The sequence below is a fragment of the Lynx canadensis genome, chromosome B4, assembly GCF_007474595.2.
Source record: "Lynx canadensis isolate LIC74 chromosome B4, mLynCan4.pri.v2, whole genome shotgun sequence".
Classification (NCBI taxonomy): domain Eukaryota; kingdom Metazoa; phylum Chordata; class Mammalia; order Carnivora; family Felidae; genus Lynx; species Lynx canadensis.
Genome location: NC_044309.1, coordinates 111,575,218 through 111,599,274, shown reverse-complemented (window position 1 = coordinate 111,599,274; position 24,057 = coordinate 111,575,218).

Below are 24,057 nucleotides of genomic sequence, written 5' to 3'. Positions count from 1 at the left end.
ACAAAGTAAATACTGCATGTATCACCTATATAGAGAATCTTTAAAAAATATATCAAACTCTCTCAAACTCTCAGGAAACAGAGGGTAGAAAAGCAATTGTCAGGGGCTAATGTTTGGAGAAATTGGGAGAGGTTGTAAAAGGTTACAAACTTTCAGTTGTAAGATGAGTAAGGTCTAAGGATCTAATGTGTAACATGGTAGTGACTATACACTGTACTATGTAATTGATATTTGCTAATACAGTAGAACTTAAATGTTCTCACCAAAAAAAAAAAAAAAAAAAAAGTAAATACATGAAGGGATGGATGTGTTAAGAAGCTCAGTGGGGGAGTCTTTCCACAATGCATAGTATATCAGATCCTCACATTATATACTTTAAATATCTTGCAGTTTTATTTGTCAATTATACCTCAATTGAAGAAGAACACATATAAAAATAAAAGAAATATTGAATACTTTTACTGTATCAGTTATTTTAAAATAAACATAGAGCTGCAAATATACAGATAACGATATAGACATAATTTAGTCATTACAACAACTTCCGTTAACCCCATTTTATGTGGGAAGAAAACTGTAATTCACTAAAACAATGGAACTGGCCCAAGGTCACACAGTGAGAAAGAGGCAAAACTGATTTTTAATCTCAGGTCTGTTTCTTTCCAACACCAGTGCTCTGACCTCTTAGACATACTATTTCTCTTTATCCTTCTGAATTTTTTTATCTCTATATGAACTCCATATTGCCAATCTGCACTTGATTTAAGTAAAGAATGCCCTAATTCTTAGTAGCTTCAAATGCTTTTCAGAGTCTCTAAAGAAAGCATGCCATTCAAAGGAGGTAGGGCTGTTTCTTCCAATTAACAGACCAAAGGAATGGCTGTGTTATAGGAGACATAGATAGGTATCTCAATGTGAAGAAAAAACATTCCTTTACAATGTTCATGCATGGTAGACACTTTAGGGTCCCTTGCTGAATGGTATTTAAAACTCTACCTAGAGTTGTATACTATTCTTCAAGAAATGCAAACAGAACCTTCCTTTTTTTTCTCCCTCTACTTCACTGAAAGTTTAATTATTCTAATAATCTGACATATATCTGGATTTACAAGTAATCTCTTAAGAGTGGCCTGCATCCATTTTGCTGTTCCCTCACACTACCCATTTTTGTCTGCTAAAAGAGCATAGTTCAGCAGCTTTGTTTATTTTAATGCTTCTTTCAGCCTACAAACCAAAGGTTAATGACAAGAGGGTAACTCCAACTGCAGATTCCTTAATCTTTTCTGCCTGCACCCAACAAAATGTAGCTTTAAAAAATGGTGGCATTTTCTACCTCTTAGGCAATTGCTATATATGTATGCCCCGGATATAGCATTAAGATGATTTCATAATCATTTTCCAGACTCTTTTCACCCAGCATGTGTTTTCCTTTTATCAAAATTAGTTTAGGAACAGAAGAACATTTATTTTACTCTTTTAAAGAGGTGATGTCAGGCAAAACTAAGACAAATTCTTTAGGGTTTTCAATTAAAATCTAGCTTAAATGATAACATGGTACATTATTGAATACTTTGTGGTCAGTTATCAGAAAATTACTCTGAAATATAATCTCAGTTAACCAAAACTAAACTGTTTCCTGTTCATGCCATATCATCCCATTTGCCTCAGTACTACCCTTCGGCAACTAGTTTTGTTCTTCTTCTGCATTTATGTTAGTATTTTTAGATTACTGTGGTTTGGAATGATGATCCAAGGACTTTGTAAGATTAGAACCTTCAAGAAAGCTCAAGTAGCATTCAATAACCCTGTTTCCAATGACAAGAAAGCTGACTAATACATTTTAGAATGTCTATTCAATAACAAAGATTGAAAGAAGATATACTCATAGACTCACTCTTAAATAACCAGAAATCCAACTAAATAGAACAACCCATTTAGCAAGAAGTCTGGTTAATCATATATTCTAGTGCATTTCATACTTGAATTCACAAGGTCAGGAATATCCTGCTGTCCCCAAAGTTAATTTTGGGCTGATTCATGTATAAACAGGTATTACAGGGAAACCAGGCCAAGTGTTTCTACAGAAAGCCAGTGGATTTTTATGGTTGTTCTTCCCCCATGGTGGGAGGCAGGAGGGGATAGAGGATAAAAGGAGGCATAAAGGCCTCTGGGGTCAAATGCCAAGTTCTTTCGAGGTTCAGTTCACACTGCTCCACTTACTCAGCCTGACTTCATCACAGCAGAGAGCACGATGCCGTGAGCCAGATGTAAATACTCCCGTTTGGAGCTGTCAGACATGTTTGGTGGTTCACCAGCCTGACCTTCAAAATCATGTTCGTGACATTTATCTCAAGCCTAAAAGTTCCATGCCAGGGAATTTAAACTGTGTAAGCATAGAAATAGCAGGCTCTTACATCAAAGCACAAATCTCAACAACAACAACAACAACCACCACCACCACCACCTTTGTCCCACCACTTAATTTTTAAATCCTGGGGTTCGGAGGGGGGGATCAAAAAACAAAATATAGCTTTGTTTTGCTTTGTCATTTCATGACAACAGATTATAACATTTGAAATTTAAAATGGAGGCTAGGGCAACAAGTATCTTTTTATATATAAGTGGATTTTCAAGAAAAATCATGTAAGATTTAGTTTTTCAACATTGACCATTCCACATGAAGCAGGGCTTTTTTTTTTCTGTGTGTTTTCTATTTATTGTGTTCTTAAAAGTATCTGAAAAACTCAGTCATAAAAGTAAAGTATATAGTGGATTTTTTTCCTAAATACCTCAACTATTTTTATAGCCAAAGCTGTCTGCTGCCTTTCCTTTGTAGAACCATGAACTCTGAGTTACCTTCTAAATAAGACTGACAGTTCTCTTCAGTGGTGCCATCCTGGGATAACAGACTGCATTTTGCAAAAGTAAGCAATATAATACATTTGCAAAAAGAAGAAAAGAGAAAGACAAATCTAGCTATACCTCAAGTTATCAAAACTAAGCCCTCCTGGGGATTTCTCCAACCACTTTGTCTTTCTCCAACTCTGATATGTCCTTTTGTAGCTAGCCCTGAATACACTTCCCACAGGTCAACAGTAAACGTGGAAGCACTTTTCTGATGGCTCATATACAGCAGTCTCCCTCAGCAGCCACATCGTGCAGAAGAAATCTTGTCTTTTTTCTCTCTTTGTATCTTCCACAGTGCTTGACCAGTAAATATTTAAGAAACACTTGCTGATTTTTTGCTTCTTCAAACCACAAAGACACACACACACACACACACACACACACACACACACACACAGTGTTCTACAAAGATAGAAGGGAACTTTTTTGTCATATGACATACATGATCCGTCTGAAAGAAGGAGTTTCAAGAGCTGAAAGTGAATCTAAGATGTACTTCTCCAGGCACTAAAGAACTGTCACAGTGCTCTCTGTAGAGTTGAAAACAATGTGGTCGTCAGTGACACTTGCACATAACACCTGCTGGCCCACCCCGCTAAGTGGGCCAGGAGAGTAAGGCAATTATCCAGGTGACTCATGGAAATAAGCCATTTTTAGCTGAAATATCTAAGCAGTTCAAGCTAAAGTAGGTTGTTACCCGGGTCATTCAGGCAAAAGCAGGTTGTTATGTTTAAATTTTCTGGTAGTAGGGGGAAGGGTGGAAGCCAACTAAATAGAAAGGTCAGCCAGAAGTTCTCCCAAAACCCCAGAATTGCTGTCATGAGCTTCATGAGCTATTGAGAAGGGAAAGGGACTAATATTTTGGTGATTCTCCTATTCTATCTCCTAATTCTATTCTGTTCTATGAATCCTGTCGCATTCACAGGTGTAGTCTTAATTTGAAATCAGGAGCTTTCGGTCTTAAGAACTACCTTTTACCATCACTGATTGGTGGGAAGACAAGCATTTGATTACAGAGATCCTGACTTGTTCAGGCACTGAGAGGCACTTCACAGACATCAGTTTAATTAACAATAGATCCTGACACCAAAACTGTGGCAAAGTTCCTGTTCCTTATAAAGATGACTTTAAAATATGTGTTGTTCGTGTTGAATGCAATATTTCCTGGCAATGACCTCTAATGCATGCAAGTCCTTTCTTCATACGCTACCAAAGGGATGACCGTGGCCTGTCACTGGGAGGGATGCGTGCTGGCACAGTTTCCCCATCTATGTCCGCCCAAGAGCTTTGTTGAAAAGCTGCTTCCCTACATGTCCATATGATTTCTTGCCAGAGCCAGGATTCATTTTGCTTTGTTGGATCTCTGCAGCAGCATTGCTTAGACTTGTGTCTCAGTAGGATGTTTCATGTTTTATTTGCATACTCTGCTCACTATAGCTCTAAAACCACAGCCCTGCCAAGGAAACTATTGTAAACCATTGTGTTTTTTCAGACCATAGAAAGCTCAGCTTCAGTGAAAGAGGACAGAGAACAATGAAATAGGGTAGGATGGGATGGGTAAGATGCCCCACAGAGTACAGACACTCATGTAACCTCCAGGGACGTTTCTTGGCCATAGGTGAGCTCACCTGTTAATCCTCTTGATATGTAGGTGTTCACAGTATAGACTTGAGTCAGACTAGACAAGTATAGAATTCTGGTTCTTTACTTACAATGGAGTGACTTTAGAAAAGTTGTTTTAACCTCTCTAAGCCTCAATTTCCTCATCTCCAATGTAAGAATAAATATTAACATAGCCTTACACAGTTGTAGGGAAGATCAAATGAGATGTCTGTAAAACACGTTAGCATAGGGGTGGTACAAAGTAAGTTTTCTAAAATTGTAGCTATTCGATCACTGTCATCATTGTTATCTTTTTAGTGCTTTAGGAACCATCCAGCCTATTGCTCCTCATGAATGACATTTCTTCCCTGGACCATCACAAAATGAAACATAGATTAATAGCTTTTCCCCCTTCTTTTACAATCCCAAATTAGGTCATGGCATGATTGACATTTTCTAAGACATTTAAACAGTAGCAATAAGAAAACCAGGAATTAAATGCTATCAACCTATGAGCTGGTCTTCATCTTTTTGGTATTTTTGATCCCTTAAACATAATCTTAGCCATGCATGAATTTGTATGGCTAAGCTTAGAAGGATTGAAAGACTAAGGAAAGAGTTATCTTCAAACACAGGAAGAAAAAAAAAAAAACAGATGCAAATTGTATAGGACATTTCATTTGTGAATTGAGGTTACAGGGACTTGAGTTCAGGTTTTCAGGATGAGACAAAAAAAGAAGGGAGGAAATTAAAATAAAAGTGAGTCATGTGGTTGTCTAAAATGCATCAGTGTATCTAGCATGCAAGAGATCACTTCTAACAAAACTGTCCTAGATAATATGGACTTTGGGGTTACTACCAGCTGGGACAACAAATCTCAGAGAGCCTTTCATATGTATTAGAGTTTGGAGTGCCAGTGTTTAATTGAGTAGGAAGCCCATTTCTTTAGTACCTCTTTATCTAATGGCATTGAGTCCTCATGTGTATTGAACTGAGTAAGGTGTTCATGTAGCATTATCAACCTTTGGATATTTTAATTCTCCTATAGAACTAAAATATCTGTGATACATATTTGGCAGGGGGGAGAGGTTATAGGCATTTGCAGACATGTTTTGATATTCACCTCCGTTTATTCCCAGCTACATACCACTTTTTTGATTAAAAATTTATTCGGTTCTATTTCTGGTATTTGGTATTTGGTCACTGATAAGAGATCTGCCACTTCTAAATCCCAATATAACAGATAACTAAATACAGCAGAAGATTTGCTATTTATAAATTCATATTCATCACAGTGACTTTTAGCTAAAAAGAATGTGGTCTTTCAATTATATACAAATTATCTTTTTTACTATCTGCAAAACAAAGTAGAATAAAAATTAAATTGAAAAAGTATGTCTTCAGTAGGAAAAAAGTGAAAGAAAATTACTTCCATAATCCACAATAGTATACTTTATTAAAATTCCATTAAGTTGTATTGTTTATCACATTGTTCCCCTACTTAAAGCCTTTCAAAAACTCCCCTTCCCTGTCAAGTCCCTGATGCCCAGTGTGATTTAGCCCTCCCTGTCTCTACAAACTTACCTTGTGCCACTCTCCTCCATGTTTTCCTTTCTCCAGCCAGATAAGCCTTCATTCAGTCTTCCAAAGAGCTAAATGCCTTTGTACCCCAGGCCCTTTACATGTGCGGATATCTTTACTTGGTGCTTTTACTTCACACCCTTGCCACTCCCCCTACTCTTCCTTTATCATATTGCACATTCCCCTACCTCTCAATACTTGTCCTTTATGGTATATGTTTACAGTCGTAATCAACTCATTGTTAGAGTGCTGTCTCTCTTCTGCTGACCTCAGATTTTAATGAGAATAAATACTTTATCCTTATTCATAGTTCTATCCTCTGCTCCTAACAAGAAAGCACACAATAGGGGCTCACTAAACAATGGATTGGCTGATGGAATAAATACTACAGACTTTAGTAAAACCTATAAGCTATATCACAGCTTCTTTCTTGCTTAACTAACAATATTACAGCTCTTCTAAGAAGCTGGCACTCTTTTATAGGTACTCAAAGAGCAATTAATGTCAATAGTCATTTTTTTTAAGTCCCAGAGGAAATGATTACTGCAACAGTTTCTAGTGGGCAGAACTGTCTTGACTCATATCTGCTTGAGATTAAAGTACCTAGTCTTTTCATTAAAATTCTTTGCCTCTCTGCCTGTCAGTTTCAACTAGAATTCTCTCTTCCTCACCTAACCAAGGCTGTGGAAGATAAAATACTTTCTTTCCAAAGTTGAATGTTATATCTTTATCTTTAAACAGGAAAATCCTAACTGAAAAACTGGCTCCTTATCAAATTCTTACCCATTTTCCCTCTTCTGTTCTTTTTAGGTACTTGTGATATCACAGATGCAACTCTAGTGTCCCACCAAATGGTATAGACTGAAAACTTAAACTACTGTGCAATTGTCCAAATTATAGTGAACCTCAGATAAAAGGTTTGCTATCTCCTATTCTCTATTTTCAGGAGCCATAAATAACCTAGCACAAGCCCAGTGCCCACTGCAAGCAACACAATGCATTCTGGAAGTTTAAATAGGAGAAAAACAGTCTTGCAGTTTCAGTAATATAAGTGGAAGTCACATAAATCATCTTCTTAGCAATCTAAATTGACTGGAGCATCATAACCAGCCAAGCCTCTTCTAATGCTCTGCATTTTCTCTCAAAATGTCCATTAGACAATGCTGCTATTGTTTGTCATCTATGTGTGGTTAGTACTAAAATAGAGAGGTGTTTCTATGTTTGTGTTTGTGAGACTTTTTAATAATTCACACATTAATCAGGCAATTCTCAACCTGGCCAGTCCTGAGATTTAAGACACAAGATCCTTTCAAATAAAATGGAAAACCTTTTTCTGCCTGCCCAAAGAGAGGTATATTGATACAGGTTGCCTTTGAGCTGCCCCGTGATCAAGTCAAGTCCTTAGCAGAAGAGTCCCTGGTCCTGGAAAGGGTCAGCTCAGGGAGCGGTACAGTTTATACAGCATTAGTTGCCAAAATGTGAGCTTGGGCTTGGCTCCACTTCCCTTATGAAAGTCAAGAATGGAAAATCTTGTCACACTGGAGATTCAGTTAAACTTGATTCAAATATTTAGGCTGTGACTAATCAGGATGAAGTAGAGTTGAAATACAGTTAATTTGACTAATGCGTTCCCTCTTGTCCCTGACTTCCATCTTCTCCCTGCACACACACACACACACACACACACACACACACACACACACACACTTAAAAACTTGAATATCTCCTTCCTTTATAATCCTCTTTGACCCCATCTCCTGCTCCCAACTCTGGTTAAGTCCCCCTTCCCCACCATGTGTTCCCCTAGTACACTGTGCTTACCTTTATCATATGACTTTTTTTTAAGTTTATTTATTTATTTTGAAAGAGAGAGAGCGTGCGCATGAGCAGGGGAGGGGCAGAGAGAGAGGGAGAGAATACCAAGTAGGCTCTGGGCTGTCAGCATGGAACCTGAGGTGGGGCTCTGTCTCAAGAACCATGAGATCCTGAGCCGAGCCAAAATCAAGATCCAACGCTTAGCTGACTGAGCCACTAAGGTGCCCCTACTTCCATCATATGACTTATAGCTTATTTTTAATTACCTGTTTGCCTTTTACATTAATGAGATCCACAAATTGCTTAATGTCAGGAATCCTATTTTATTTCTCCATCTATCCCCAGCATCCAGTTCTGTTCCTGGTCAATAATTCTTTGATCAAAGAATGAACTCCAAGATAACATGTAGAATCACAAAATGCCTGACATGGTAACTTTCTTAGAACTAATTGTAATACATTGACTTACTGTTATCCTGAAGTCTGTAGCCTAGAAGCACCCACTCTGAGATTTCCAGTACCGTCCTCAGAGATAGCACAATGGCTGAGGAGCACTGCAGTTGCCTGTGAGCTATAGAAACTTAAAATTTAAGGGGAAAATCTTTTATCCAAAATATTGGATTCAACTCAACTTTTTTGCATATTCTATCACTTCCCTCTAATCCTTCCCCAGGGTTGGGGAGGAAGAGGCACTGCTCCCATGTATCCACTTGGCATCTCATATCAAGGAAGCAAAGCACACATTCTCCTTTTCCACAGATGTTACCCCGCCTTGTTACATCACCTTTAATGCTCCCTGGAAACCCTCCATCTCTTGAGATTACTCTCTTACCTATGCCATCCGCCACTATTAATATACAGTGTGTGCCCCTGTATTCTTTGAGGACACTGAACTTGGCTTATAGTTTTTCTCTTCCTGTAGTCTCCAGCCATCATCTTAGGCAACTCTGCCACCACACTGAAAAATCATTTAAGCCTCGAAGTCCCCCACCTCCTCTGATTCAGTGCCTTGTATCCAAGCACTAGACCTGTAATTCCCCAGCTTACTTGTTTTCCCCTGTATGGGATTGCTGATTAGGAATTGGGGAGGATGGATGGAGGCAGGGGTTTGACTTAGACTAGGAGCCCTGGGCAAAAGAGATATGGACTGTAGCAAGGGGAAATTGGTAAGTCATCTTGAGCAAGGAAGCGGAGGGAAGTAAGAATGGGTCAAAAATATCACGTATAATGAAGCAAAATAAAACTAGTCTGGCAGATAAAAAACCTAGAAAAAAATATTAATATGGACGTTGTTGCAGTTGTCAGCATTCTTAGCTGTCCTTGGTTATCTGCTCAACTTCTCCTCATATTTCCTCTTCTCGCCCTCATCCCTACCTTTGGAAACAAGTTTGACTCTGCCAGATCAGTTCTGAGACTTGTGCATTCAGAATGAAAGGGAAGGTCTGGTCAGACAGGAGAAGAAAAGGAATTAATCGACTCCATCAAGATCTGGAGGAAAGTAGTATGAGTATGAACAGGACAGCTCCCCCTGAGGGCTGGACTGACAGAGGGAGGGGTGGAAGGTGGAAATAGGAGGCTCCAGAAGTATATGAGAATTGCCAAGGAAAGAAAAAAAGAATTCAAAACTTGGATCCTATTATACCTTCCAAGGAAATAAATGAAATACTTCAGTGTGTGTGTGTGTGTGTGTGTGTGTGTGTGTGTGTGTGTGTGTCTATCTGTGCTTTACTCTGGGCCTGAATCACAGAAGTCACTGCTTCAGTTGAATTACTTTAGAATCCATTGTGGAGGTTTGGTGTCACACAATGAACCAATTAAGTAAGGACATTTGGGATGCACAGAATTCTGTGGACTGCTAGTGATCAGCTCCTGCATGAACAGAGAGCTGTGGAGGCACAGAACCAAGTTGGGCAGCCTTGATCTCTCACTACTTCTAGTTTGCAGAGTGCCAATCCCTAACCTGGATCAACCCAACCATCTGTTTCTGTGGGCTTGCTCCCAAGCTACCAAATGCAGTTGGAGAAAATTGGCTCTAAAACAAATTTATAATTTTCGAGCTCAGCTGGACTGTCAGTGCTGCTCAGCAATTCTTTTACTTACCCATGATTGGTTCCCTTCCCCATTCTCAATCACAGCTGTGCCAATAATTTATCCTTCTTTTTCAGAGCTCCAAACAACTCTCTCTCTCCATTCATGTATGCATTCAACAATCATTTATTGAGCACTTACTATATCCCAAGCACTTTTTCAGGAATTTTTGGAAGATTAAAAAATAATCACAAGCCCTTTGAAGCTCCTCTCATCAAAAGGATGGTGTCTATTTCTTTTCCTTCTAACCTGATCTGATTTGCTATCTGAATTACCTCAGCCAATACAATGCAGCAGAAATAATGTGGCACTGCCTTCAAATAACATGCCAAGAATCCCTGTAGCTTCCTCTAACCCTCTTGGAACCTTGGTATACCATGATTTGAAAAGTTCCAATCTAGTAGTCTTCTTGAGAATGAAAGACCAGGATAGATACATCTAGTCAATTCAGTCTTCACAGCTGCGGCAGCCTACCAACTGACTGCAGCTGCGTGAGGGAGTCCCTCTGGTTTTCTCCATTTCCTTCCATCTCTGCTTGAAAATCAGCCAGTTCTTGCCTTATCTCATCTCCTTTGTGTAATATTTAGGGGAACTAATAGTAGCCAATGCACACTCCACTCTGATGCTTTTCAACAACTTCCTCTAGGAATAAAGTCAAGAACCTTCAACGTCTGTCTCCAACATACCTTCCTGTCTCAGTCTACTCTGTTACTCATCACATTCATCAGTTCTATCTATGGCCCAGGCCTTTGGACTGCTCACCATTTATTTCCCTTACATACCATGCATGTTTACACCATGCCTTTGTTTTTGTTCATCACTGATGATTAAAACATCTGATATATATACATCTTCAAGTCCTTAGGTAGATTTTAAATCTATTTTTGTGAAATTGTCCAAAATTTTATTTCATCCAATAACTTCAGTCAAATTTAGTTTCTTCTTAAAAAACAAAAATACATTTTTCTAATTTTTTAAAATTAGTTTCTTCTTTCTCTATTGCTCTAGGACAATTTATTTTTAATCCTAGGAGAATATAACATTGTATTATAATTACAGTTTATATATTTCTTTTGGCCCCCAATCTGCCTCTCGACCATTAGTTACTGAAGAATGGAGATTTTAAAGTCACAGTTATTGGTGTCCCTGGTGTGTAATATGGAACATAGTGGGAACTCAGTGAATATTTATTAAAATTAAATATATGCATACCAAGCTAACAGTATTATAGTCAATTAAACAATTCTGTCCACCCACATCTCACCCATCATTATGGCCAACTTAAGTATGCAACAATCTACCCTGATATTTAACTCAGCCAAAATGACCAGGCCGACTGTGGGACAATCAGATCATTTTACATTAGGAATACCATTCTAATTTTTCAGAGGATTAAAGGAGAGAAGTTCCTAACAAAACACAGATGGCCTAAAAGAGCTAATGCTCTCTATCTCCGAAGAGCAGGCACTTTATTTTCTTCTTGCCACCAAGACAAGACTCATTATCTAATTTTGTGCATCTGTCTTAAAGTTATTTATAAATACGGGCCATTACTTTAAAAGGACAATTTTTGGTAGCTGTTTAGCACTACCTCATTTAAATGCATTAAATCCTGAAAATGTAATTCATTTTCAATGCATGAAATTATTGAAAAATGCAGAGAAGCATGGGAAAACAGATATCTTCAGAAGATTCTAGTTCATACTGCTTTGTATTCCTGCTCATAGGACAAAGCTCTTGAGGAATATACAATCTTATTTTGTGAGGGTTACAGATATATATGTAAAATATTCTATTATGCAACTTTTATTTTCCACTTATTTATTTCGATAGTATCTTGAAATTTAAGCATATCACGTATGCTTTCTCATTGTGTTTTTGTGTTTTTTTTTCTTAAATCTGCAGCTTGTTAGACCCAGAAGGAACCTAAAAATCATATAGCCCAATCCCTTTATTTTACTGAAGTTCAGAAAGGCCAAGTGATTTGCCCAAGTTTTCAAAATAAGAAAATAGTAAGATTAACAACAAGGTTTCCTGAGCTCACTATAAATGGAAATGGCATGGGAAAACTAGCATCTCCTGAAGAGGTTTTAGGATCTCTGAGTTCCAATCTCAGCTCAGATCAATTAAACATGTTTTTTATTTGTAAGAAATTGGGGAGATAATATAATCCTGCTTTACTAAACTGACAGGAGCACTATGTAAAATGTATATCTGCCATAATTTTACCAGAGAATCTGTGACTTTAAAAATTCCTGCTCTTACTCAAACTAGACATTTATTTTATATTTCCACAGCTTGCTTGCACACACACAGACACAGAAATATTCAATAGCCTAGGTTAACTGGAAGATGTCTCCTTAACTAATGTGTATCCCTAACCTACAATAATGAAAATCTTATGATGCCTGAATCCCTCAGATGCATCAGTTACTTTTTTCTTAGTGATTTAATCACTTCCTTCCATTTAATTACTTTGAGGATTAACTGTGGGCAAATGTATTCCAATAATAGGCCAATCTACAAAGAACAGGAAGCTTTCCTCGTGGTCCCAGGGGAAATTTAGCACTTCCGACTATAACTCTGCATTACGGCTCTCATGTTTCTGTTAGCCCTTAAGCCATGTGTGTCACCTTACTTGTTTGACTGTAAAAAAATGTCACAGGATGCACTGTTTACATGCTAGCATTTGTACACAATTTCTGGCAGGAGTAAAGATGGCTCTTCTTAATCCAGGCCATACAGGAAGCTATTTCTTTCCAAATCAAGTCATTAATGCTTAAACAAGCAAACAGTGCAGCCAAGACAAAAATCAATTTGCAAAAAGGGAAAGCTTTGTTCCAAACACTCCAGGAGTCACTGGGGAAAGATGCTTTTACGAATCTAATGCCTGAGAGTATTACAGTATTACATTAGGTTGATCCTATTTTTCTAGTTGGATTTATTTTATTTGAAAGTCAGGGTGACTAAGAGTACTGAATAGCATCAGCAATGTTTTCGATATCAGAAGTAATCTTCCTTCTGAATAGCAAGCCTAGAAATCTTCCCAGTGACCTTCATTTGACCTGTTTGTCACATGTGTCTGGGTATTTTCCAATGGCTAAATGCTCCATGACAATGGTTCCCAAACTGCTGCACATTAGAATCACCTAGAGAGCTTTTTAAAATCCCAATCCCAGGTTGCACCCATCACAGTTAAATCAAAATATTTGGTGAGTGGAAGCCAAGCATCAGTATTTTTAATGATTCCCCAAGTGATTTCAATGAAAACTTTGGGGACCACTGTTCTGTGACATTTCTGACTCATGTTGCTTTCCAGTAGACAAACTCTCAGAATGGAGGATAAATAGGGAATTTCCTTCTCTGTTCTGACTTCTGCACTTATAAGGTCAAGAAATGGTAAAGATTTTAATTTATGACTGTTTTAGAGAGATAGTCAAATATGCAAAGACATGTTGGGGCGCCTGGTGGCTCAGTCAGATAAGCATCTGACTCTTGATTTTGGCTCTGGCCATAATCCCAGGGTCATGGGATTGAGCCCCGTGTCAGGCTCAGGCTCTGTGCTGAGCACGGAGGCTACTTAAGATTCTCTCTCTTTCTTCCTCTGCCCCTCCCCCATGCACACGTGCTCTCTTTCTCTCTAAATAAATAAATAAATAAATGTGCAAGATGTCCATGGCAATGTTAATTATAATTTTAAAGAATTAAATTATGCTACAAGATGTTATGACTTAATGAATTATGAATCAACTATATTAAGAACATTATGTTTTTCATTAGAAAGGAAAATCCTCTTTGTATGTTAAGTATAAAAATACAATGCAGACATATGTATATATATATATCCATATAGTAAAATAATATATATATTGTCTTTGAAAGTATAACCATGGACAAATATGGCTAAACACAAAAAGTACAAATCTGTGAGGTTGCGCTTGAAACTGGAAACAGTGTTTACTCTGGACAGCCTAGCAGGGTTGGGTGAAGCAAAAGGAGACTTCCTCTTTTTATTTCAAATACTTTTTTATTATTTGTGTTTTTACAGTGTTAATATATCCATTATTATTTTAAATGTTTAAAATAAACAGAATTGGGGTGCCTGGGTGACTCAGTTGGTTAAGCATCTGACTTCGGCTCAGGTCATGATCTTATAGTACATGGGTTCGAGCCCTGCGTTAGGTTCTGTGCTGACAGCTCAGAGCCTGGAGCCTGCTTAGGATTCTGTGTTTCCCTCTCTCGCTCTCTGCCCCTCCCCCTCTCATGCTCGGTCACTCTCTATCAAAAATAAATAAACATTAAAAAAAAAAATTTGAAGGGGTGCCTGAGTGGTTCAGTCAGTTAAGTGTCTGACTTTGGCTCAGGTCATGATCTCACGGTTTGTGAGTTCGAGCCCCGCGTTGGGCTCTGTGCTGACAGCTCAGAGCCTGGAGCCTGCTTCAGATTCTGTGTCTCCCTCTCTTTCTGCCCTTTGCCGCATGCACTCTGTCTCTCACATTATCTCAAAAATAAATAAACAAACAAACAAAAAATTTGAAGAACAGTGAGGCATCTAACCACACATGTCATTTCAAATATCATTGGTAGTCGTAATCAAAGGTTCACTTCTTAATGACCTAACCTAATATAATTGTACCTATTTGTACTAGTTTGTAGTTGTTCTATAGATAGAACATGTATGCATGTGGTTTGTTCCCAGTTGGACTTTCAGAGCAGAAACAATTTTTAATCATACTTTTGTAAAATTCTTTTCCTACCCAGAGTTCTAAATGGACTAAAAATGATGCCCAACTAATGTTGACTCTGAATAAACTGTCTTGATTTCCACTCTCACCCTAGTCTGAAAGACCTGGAACAGATCTGTTTCATCTCTTCTTTAACCAGAGACTCTGGATGAATGACGGGGGTACTTACACTTTGTAAACAAATGGCTTGTGCTTAATAAATCAACCTAGTTTTAATAATTGATTTTAACAAATATCAACTTTAATTTGAATTCTCTCCCTTGCCGTGTATGTCATATCCCCTTCATCTTTTTTTTAACTCAACACTAAGTACTTTTAGAATTTTGCTCCTCCTTCTCACCAATGTTTGTGGAAGACTTATTCTTGGTTATCTCTTTCATGGCAGACTCACAGATCACCTGGGTTAGTTATTACACTTAACTAATATTTTACAACCAATAATATATGGTTATTACACAAGCCATTTTTTTTAGTTTCCAAAATTATGCAGTGGCAACTATATATTGCTTTACACACTTATCAAAACAATGTTCACTATAGTCTCTGTTTTTTAATAAAGATGGCATCTGCATTGAAGATTCTCCTCAGTTATAACAATCTCACCAGTCATTCCATACCTATTAAAATAGGCCTTGTAACTACTCGTTGCCTTCCCAAGTACTGTTCGTAATGCTGCGCAAATTCCCAATGAACATGAACACATCACCAAGGACTGCTACTAGGCAGGAGAGTAGAGATGGATCCAAGCAGATCCATTACTGCTGGTGTAAAAGTACCTGCCCTCCTGAGGGTGAGTCACATATTAAGACCAATCTATTTTTATGTCTTTACTTTTACAGCCCAGATGAATTTGTTATAACCTTATTATAATAATTTGCACCCTGTTGTCTAAGCCCATTATACACCATTGTTAAGATAGAAGTCCTTTGGTGATATGGAAAACATCTAAATATATTTTCTTTGAATGGTGACTAAAAAATATATAAAATAGTTTTCTATTTTTGTAAGACAGCCAACTGTCGTCTGTTATGATACCCCATTTCGTATCAGTGGCTAAGAAAATACAATACCTAGATATTTCTTTGATCTACCTTTGCCTTCTGTCTTTTTGCCAGAGCTGCAAGTATTTCTCGATTGCATTGGAGAGAGAGGGAGAGAAAGAGAATCCGTGATCTGTGAACATACTCTCAGGTGGCACAACCCAAGCTCTGGTGCTGCTTTATTTATCACAGAATTCAATAACAGTAACAATTACTCCCCTATCTGAAGTCATGTTATGGTCACCACTTCATAAAATATTCTTAAAAATTCATCCTCATTAACAAACATGTAATAGTCACCCCTTATGGGTAATACATGATGTTAGGTAACAGGGTGGCAAGGGGGGGGGGGGCAGTGTGGAGAGGACTCCTACAAAGAAAAGTAAAAGTTTCATTATTTAGCAACTGGAATTTGAGGGTTAGATGTGAGTGTGTAATCTAAACATTGCCCGACCTGTTAATATAACTGCAGCTGGAAGAAATCTGGATTCTCCAAATCCAACTCCATTTTACTACCTATTGCCTCCTTATCACAGGCCACCAATCTTGATCTCCTTGATTGATCACATAGTTGTAGTGTTTTGGGTGAAACCCACTTGAACCCCTGGAAAAAAAAAAAAACCACTTTCGGTCTTACAAAACTGTTCTTGTTTTAGTCTCAAATATTTCATAAATTCATCTATATAATCTTATTTAAGCTGCTTTAAGTATTCCCTTTTTTCTGTGATTTTCCCCTTCACAATACACCGTGCGGAGTTTTAGTCTGGTTCAATTGTTTTAGTGTAAAAATATCATTTCTGACATATTTATACAGACTGTAATGAGACTGTAGTAGAAGTCTCTTTTTATCAATGATAGAGTGCTACCTGTTCATGATAATACTAATAAATACTTTTTAAAGTATCAAATCATTTCTATTCTCATACAGTTAGAGCCATTGCTTTATAGATTAATTTGCTGGGTAGAACATTTCCAGGGACTGCTGTTTATTGCTGATAAATATACCTTGCTTATTTAAGCTCTTTACCTTTCTCTAACCCTGCAGAAAGATTTTCTGAAGCCAGAAGCTTTAGAATGACATAGGCAGGCAATGTGCTGAAAGCATTGGACACCCTCTTATTGGAGGCACCATGAGCAGATAATAAAGCAACCACTGTAACTCAAGGTCAAATGATCCTTAATCTAAAAACAATCTCTAAATGACATAAGAGGGGCTTTAACCTTAACATCCACTGCATTTGAGGCACTATTTCATCTCTCTGCAGAGTAAAGTCAATAATATGAGAATCATAAACCGAGCAGGACTGCAAATCCTCTTATCCTACCCGCTGCAAGTTAGTGGGAGAAAGCATTGTTTCAAAATTTCACTAATGCGAAGAAATGAGAAAATAGTTCATAAGGTGATTATTCAATATAAGCATTGGTCAAACAATGGTATTTAATGGGAATTTTTTTTTCTCTGCTTGCTTCCTGAATCCTCCATTTAACATTCTAAGAAACCATTCTGATGGAGAAAGTCAAAGATATGCAAAAATAAAGTGAGGCTTGTTAATCGTTTTGTCAGTGGAAAACTTGAATACTTTATTAAAGAGAAGTTTCCTAACTTTATGCCTTAATTACTCAATATCCAAACAAGTTAAATTCAACAACTCACATCTCTGTATTGAGTTTTATGCCTCATAATACTTTATATTCATAATTTTCCTACAACTAAAGGGAGGAAGCAGTCATTTGGATAATATAAGAAAAGATGGAATTTTAGTTTTAATTTGTTAGGAACAAAAGATTTGTAGAATAATGCTTCTCAAAGTTTAATATGCACACAGATCACCTGGTGATCTTGTTAAAACTCAGGTTCTGATTCAGCAGGTTTGGAGTGGGGCCTGAGATTTTGCATTTCTAACAAACAACTAGAGAATGCAACTCTGCTGGTCCAGGGTTCACACTTTGAGTTGTAAGATTATAGAATTTTGTGTTACTCCTGTGCGGATTTTAAAGAGAGGGTGGGGGCGCCTGGGTGGCTCACTCGGTTGAGCGCCAGACTTCAGCTCAGGTCATGATCTCACGGTTTGTGGGTTCAAGCCCCGCATCGGGCTCTGTGCTGATAGTCCAGAGCCTGGAGCTTGCTTTGGATTCTGTCTCCCTCTCTCTCTGCCCCTCCACCACTCACACTTTGTCTCTCTCTCTCAAAAATAAATAAACATTAAAAAAATGTTTTTTAAATAAAGAGAGGTTGAAGGTAAATGTATGGAATGGATTTTCTGGATTTTCTCATTCTTTGCTCTCATTTGTATGCATAGATAGGTCCAACATTTTTTGAAAAGCAACCAGGGAGTACATGGTTTAACCTTCCTAAAATATAAAACACAGTACAAATGCAAGATGAACACTGTTATGAGTTATACTAAGCTTTGTGTCAACATCTAATACACCTTTTATTAATTCATGGGCTACTAATTTAATCTTCTCACTGTGATCAGTCAACAAGTAAAGTGTTCTCAGATTGTTCAGGAAATACAAATTTAAATGCAACCAATCAAAATATTCACTTAGGTTCCACTTAATAGTTTATAAACAATGTAAAAAGATTGTTTTAAATTGGAAATGCACTGAAAACAAGATTTTTCTTTGTTGAGCTCAGAAATTAGCATATTTACTTAAAATGCTGACAAAGGCCTTGCACAGGCCTGTTGACTTCACTAAGAAGTTCAAATTATGTTAAAGCCTTTAATAAACTCTGGGGGAAATTCCACTGCCATACAATGAAATTCCATTACGTATGACTTATTTTTGGCTCTCCAGTTGATAATAAAACATATCAAATGGCATTTTCCTTTATTTTTTTCCTGAAGCTTGGTTATTGTACTACCATTTATATATTCTTTAGGGAGAATGTTTTTATTTAAAGTGATTTTTAATTTTGTTCTTCAAGAAGTACTAAAATATGTAAATTTTGTTATTATAATGATGTCATAATATATTAAAAATTATGTATTAGCAATTACCCTGCTTAATGATTTCCATAAATATTCTGCTATTTATAGGTTAAAATGCCAAGGAATAACTTTATGGCAGAAAAGATTCATTTTTCCAAAGCCCTGTACATAGTTAGCATCTAATATATATTTATGTGTGAACTGTAGTCTGATCCTTTGATGATTGATCAGGAAATGAGCCCTTGCCAGACACTAAATCGGCTGGCACCTTGATCTTGGACTTCCTAGCTTCTAGAATTGTAAGAAATAACTCTTTGTTTTTTAAGCCATCTGGTCTATGGTATTTTTTGTTAGAGCAGCCCAAACTGACTAAGATACTTGTAAAGGCCCAGGCATTTCAGATCAATTCAGGACAACCCAAAGTTTGACTTTGCCCTCTGCCTAATTCTGATTTTACCCCCCTCCCCACCTTGTTTTAATAGGAGCTTATCCCAAGAGCCCACCCAACCTGGCACAATAGACATTGTCATCCTTGTCTTACAGATAAGGAAGGAAGCAAAGGCTCAAAGACCATGAGTGACTCACCCAAGGTATGGCGGTTTGGCCAAGTCATGGTCTGAGTCCTACTCATTGCAAATCCCAGTTTTTCTACCATGAAACTGTTATCTCTATGACCTGTGGGATCTGTGAGATGGATTTTAACTGTACGTGAGGGGATACAGTCAACTAAAGAAGCCTGAAGTCCCCTTAATTATTTTATAAATGTTTGGTGCCCATTATCCCCTTTCTCCATCTTTACCATAGGAAGTGCAAATGAAACTGATACACACTGAACAATGACATCCTCAGGCATGCTGCTCCAAAACTCTCACATCAAATTCAGAAGGTCATCATCTCCAGGAAATATGGCTGCAACGAGAGGGCAGATATTGAGATAAGAGAAGAGGCTGAGGCAAGGCCAAAGGCAGGCATAAAGGCCGGCATTATCCCTAAGGTAGGGCCAGGATTCACAAAGAGCAGAGAAGGAGTAAGCAAGGGAAATATATGAGACTGGGGTAGTGGTAGGGGCAGGATAGTGTGGGAGCAAATGATAGAGAAAGAGGCAGAAGAAGGCAGAGATAGAGGCCCTTCTTCCTGGATGTCTGCAGCTTTTCTCTCTGTGAGCCTTCAGATCTAGCAGATACTGGCCACGCTTCAAAAGAGATCTTCTCTTACTACTGCTAAGCCAGTTTTCACTTCTCCAGTTATCCTGCTTTAGCCCTTAGAGATAGGAGAGTTCTTAATGTCTCCACATGGAGCATGTTCTATAGATGTAGATAGCTTTGAGTATGTTGTGGTGTAGTGAGTCAAACCAAACACAGGCCACAACTCAAACATGCTGTGGGTCTCCATTACAAAAACAGTTCTAAAAATTTGCAAACCCAATCTATGGGCCCACTTCTTTTAAGTATTATTTGATAGTATACAATCCCAAAAGAACAAGAAAACAATGAGAATTATTTCCTTGAATTTGTCGTAATAAAATTTGATCAGTTTTTTTAAAGAGTAGAATGTGTTCACTGGTGTGCTTGTCAGCCTATTATAGAAGATTTTAAATGGAAAAAAATTGAAAAAGAAAAACAAAGAGGCAAACACCCAAATGCAACTCTAAGTATGTGATCAGAGTTGCACATACCTAGTAATTCACAGGAGAAAGTAATCCAGGAGGCAGTAGAATATAGCTCTTAGGTTCCTAGTTGCTTGAATAACAATATATGAAACATACCATTTGATGTTCATTTGAGAAAACCAGCACCACTCCTGGTCATTATTGTATCTTGGTAAAATAAGATTCCTAAGTGGCACCTTTTATGGAATGCACCACATTGTGCAAAGGGGGAAGCATTTTGCGTCAAGAAGATATGTACCTTTGCAAAATCCCCAAATCAGTGGTGGCAGAATGATAAAGAACATCTGGGTAGAGATGAAAGGATCAAAATGGTTTTACTGTTGAAGCGGGGGAGGGTGGAGGCCAGGTTTGGTAAAACAGCCATTCCAGAGAGAAGAGAAGAATGGACCATCACATCCTGACATCGATCACAAATCTGGCACAGAAACAAAGGCAAGATGCAGAAGTGATGAAGGATTGTGCTTATCTAGACATCTCCAGGAAGTCAGTCAGCAAAAGTAAAGCACTGGATACATCTTACTGACAACCTCATCTTTTAGAAGGCAGAAAAAGCAATGAGGGGAATTACTCCTTAGGACCTAATTCTGACAAGCAAGGGGAGTATTGGTTGGCAAAGTGGAAATGATAGAATCCTTGAGGAAGAAGGGGAGAACCAGTGTATTATCTTACAGTTTGTGATAGCCAATGCTCTGAATCCTGAGAAAATCTAGATATATGGCCTACACTAAATGAAGACAGATTTCCAGAGCTTCAAAGAGAAGATGGGCATGATCTTGTGGCCAGAGACTGGGGAAGCAAAGGACTTTAGTCCTTTAAACACACAATTCTGAGAAACTGATCATGAAGATGAAGGAGAGGCAGCTCAAGAAACCGTTCTGGCAGCTCAAGAAAAAAGGAGACATTTTAAAGGTGTCATTTATAAAGAATGGAAGGACCAACATGTAACCATAAACAAATAAAAACTAATACCAAGGGATAAAGTAAAGTTTCTGAAAACTTCCAAGCAAGATGAAAATTGCTTTTCTAAAGTTCTGCAGGGAGCAACAGAAAGGTTTGGGGACAATAGTATGAAGTCTTCAGAAAAGAGGCAGAAAGCAAGGCTTCTTAGCTCTTTTCTGTATTGTGGCAGGCCTGTTTCTTTGTCTGCCCTGCAGCCCTCCTCGTGAGGTTTTAATGGGTCTGTTGGCCACAGTGCTGGGCCTGCCCTGGCCACAGCTATTGAACATGTGATCAAACCAGGCCAGTCAGGTGCTCCTCATGAGTTTTGGCACATGGATACTGAGAGAGAAAGCATTTCTCCTCCTTTGGTATTCAGATCAAACCCAGTAGCTATCTTCTCTACCATGTGGAAAGCTCATCCACAGAGGAATCAAAACTCAGGTATAGCAAGAAATCTCCTCCTGATGACATCCTCTGAATCCCTGAATCCAGCCATGATTGAAACAAGCTTTACCCCTAAATCCCTTGTTATGGGAGCCAAGAAATTCCTTTTTATCCTAAGAGACTTTAAATTGAGTTTCTTGTATTGTAATCAAGAGAGTCCTGACTAATACATTAGTTGAGAAGTTTAATTATCAGATTAGAAAAGAGAAAGCAAATATTAGGAGGAGAAAATTAAAGTCCAAGCTAGATAAGGAGGTTGAAAAAAAATGTACCTTTCAAAGGACTTTGGTTCCATTCCATAAAACCAAAAGAAGGCTCAGATGACATCAGCGAACTGTAAATAGTCATCTTTGAAGAATTATGGGAACAGACATCTTGCTGGCAGGTGGGAAAAGGGCAAATAAATGTTTCCATTTTCAAAAAGGTGAAAGAAGTTAAATTCTTTAAACTATATGCCAAAGAGATTATATGGATCCCTAACAAAATGTTAAAGTATAAAATGTGGGTAAATACTTAGGAAGCAAAGAGGTAATCATTAGGGACGAGTACAGGTTCAGGAAGTTCAATTCATGCTGGGATTATATCATTTCCTTTTTGAACTACATTTACCAGAGAGATCCAGGGGAATATTCATTATGCCAGGTACTGTGGGAGGCACTACCCTGATATAGTAAAGTATTATCTGTGATGGTTGTAGTCATATCTGGTTTGCTTTGTTAATTATAATAATATCCGCTATGCATTGACAATCTGCTTTGTCTCAGAATACACACACATATATTTGCATGCATGGACAGCACAACATACATACAAAAATATGCGTAACACATGCACAGTATGCACAAATATACAAACATATACGCATAAATGTGCACACCCACCTATACACATAATACAGACATACACACATGCGCATATGTACCTAAACATGTCACTTGCATAAACATTGTGTACACACATACACACAAAACATTTATTTATACAATACATATACACATGCATTTACACACATATACCCACATGCACACACACAGAACAAAAATCTAGTGTGGGCCATAAACAACCCCATGATACCTAGAAAACTGGAGTTAGGCAATTTGTCCAAGGTCACAAAACTAGTAACAGCAAATCATGAGTTTGAGCCTAGAATTTTCTGACTCCTAAACCAATATTCTTTGTCAACAATGGGTATCTATATGTACTGTTTCATAATAAATGCTAACTAAAATTAAGGGATGGCAAGCTGAGGAGAGGCCTGAAGTATCTTGGGCCTCTTCAACTTTCAAATATTTGAATGACAATAGAGATAGCATCACAATCAAATCTGAAGGTAACTCAGAAGCATATGCAATACGTTGTTGAAAGAATTGGAATCTGAGCAGGAAATGATAATAAGAAAATATAATAGAGAATTCTCAGACACGGGCTACACAATAGTAGAAGTTTAAGGAGAATTTTACTTGACTCTGAGCTCAAGGAATTAACAGTGAGAAGTTGCTGCTAGGGGAATGAACTCATCCCTGGGCTGCATTGACAGCAGGATGAAGCTCAGAAGGAGGGAAGAAATTATCATTTTCAGCCCTAAATTAACACATTGACACTTACCCAGAGGACATTGACCATGATAATGAAGAATCTAATCTTGTCTTAGAATCTTACAATGGTTTCAGGAAAGGTGACCACTACATTTGCTTACAGAAAACTTACACTTTGGGTGTGTGAGGAAAATTCACGATACAGTCCTTCTATCATCCAGAGAGCTTTAAAAGGCAAGATAGGAATTAATGGAAAGGATCTGTGAATCACATTTCAATACAATATAAATATGAGGTTCCGGTTAAAGCAGAGATTAAATGCAGTGCCGTAGAAAACAGTGGTTAAACATTTTAGTAATATGACGATTCCCTGAAATAAAGGTATTCGGAATCACTGTGGGAGACATCATTTTGCTCCTGAAAAGAATCACTTGAGTGGTGAGTGGGCATGCAATGCCCAGTGCCCTAAGAGTTCCCCCAACAAAACCCATTAAACAATCTCTATGGAAGGAAATGGTTCTACTAACACAGGAAGCCCATGGTTCTCAAGAAACTCAGATCCTGGCTTACATGTCCCGAGATTTAAATTTAGGGAAATTTATAAGTGAGGACTACAGTGACTTTGACCCCAAAAGGAGAATTCATCAGGAGGACAGGAAGAAACCGTTTATTGCTTTAAGCACAGCACGTAGGATATTTGTGAGGAAGACGTCGTTGTAGCACCACGTATGGCTGAGACTGAAAGCCCCTTGGATGG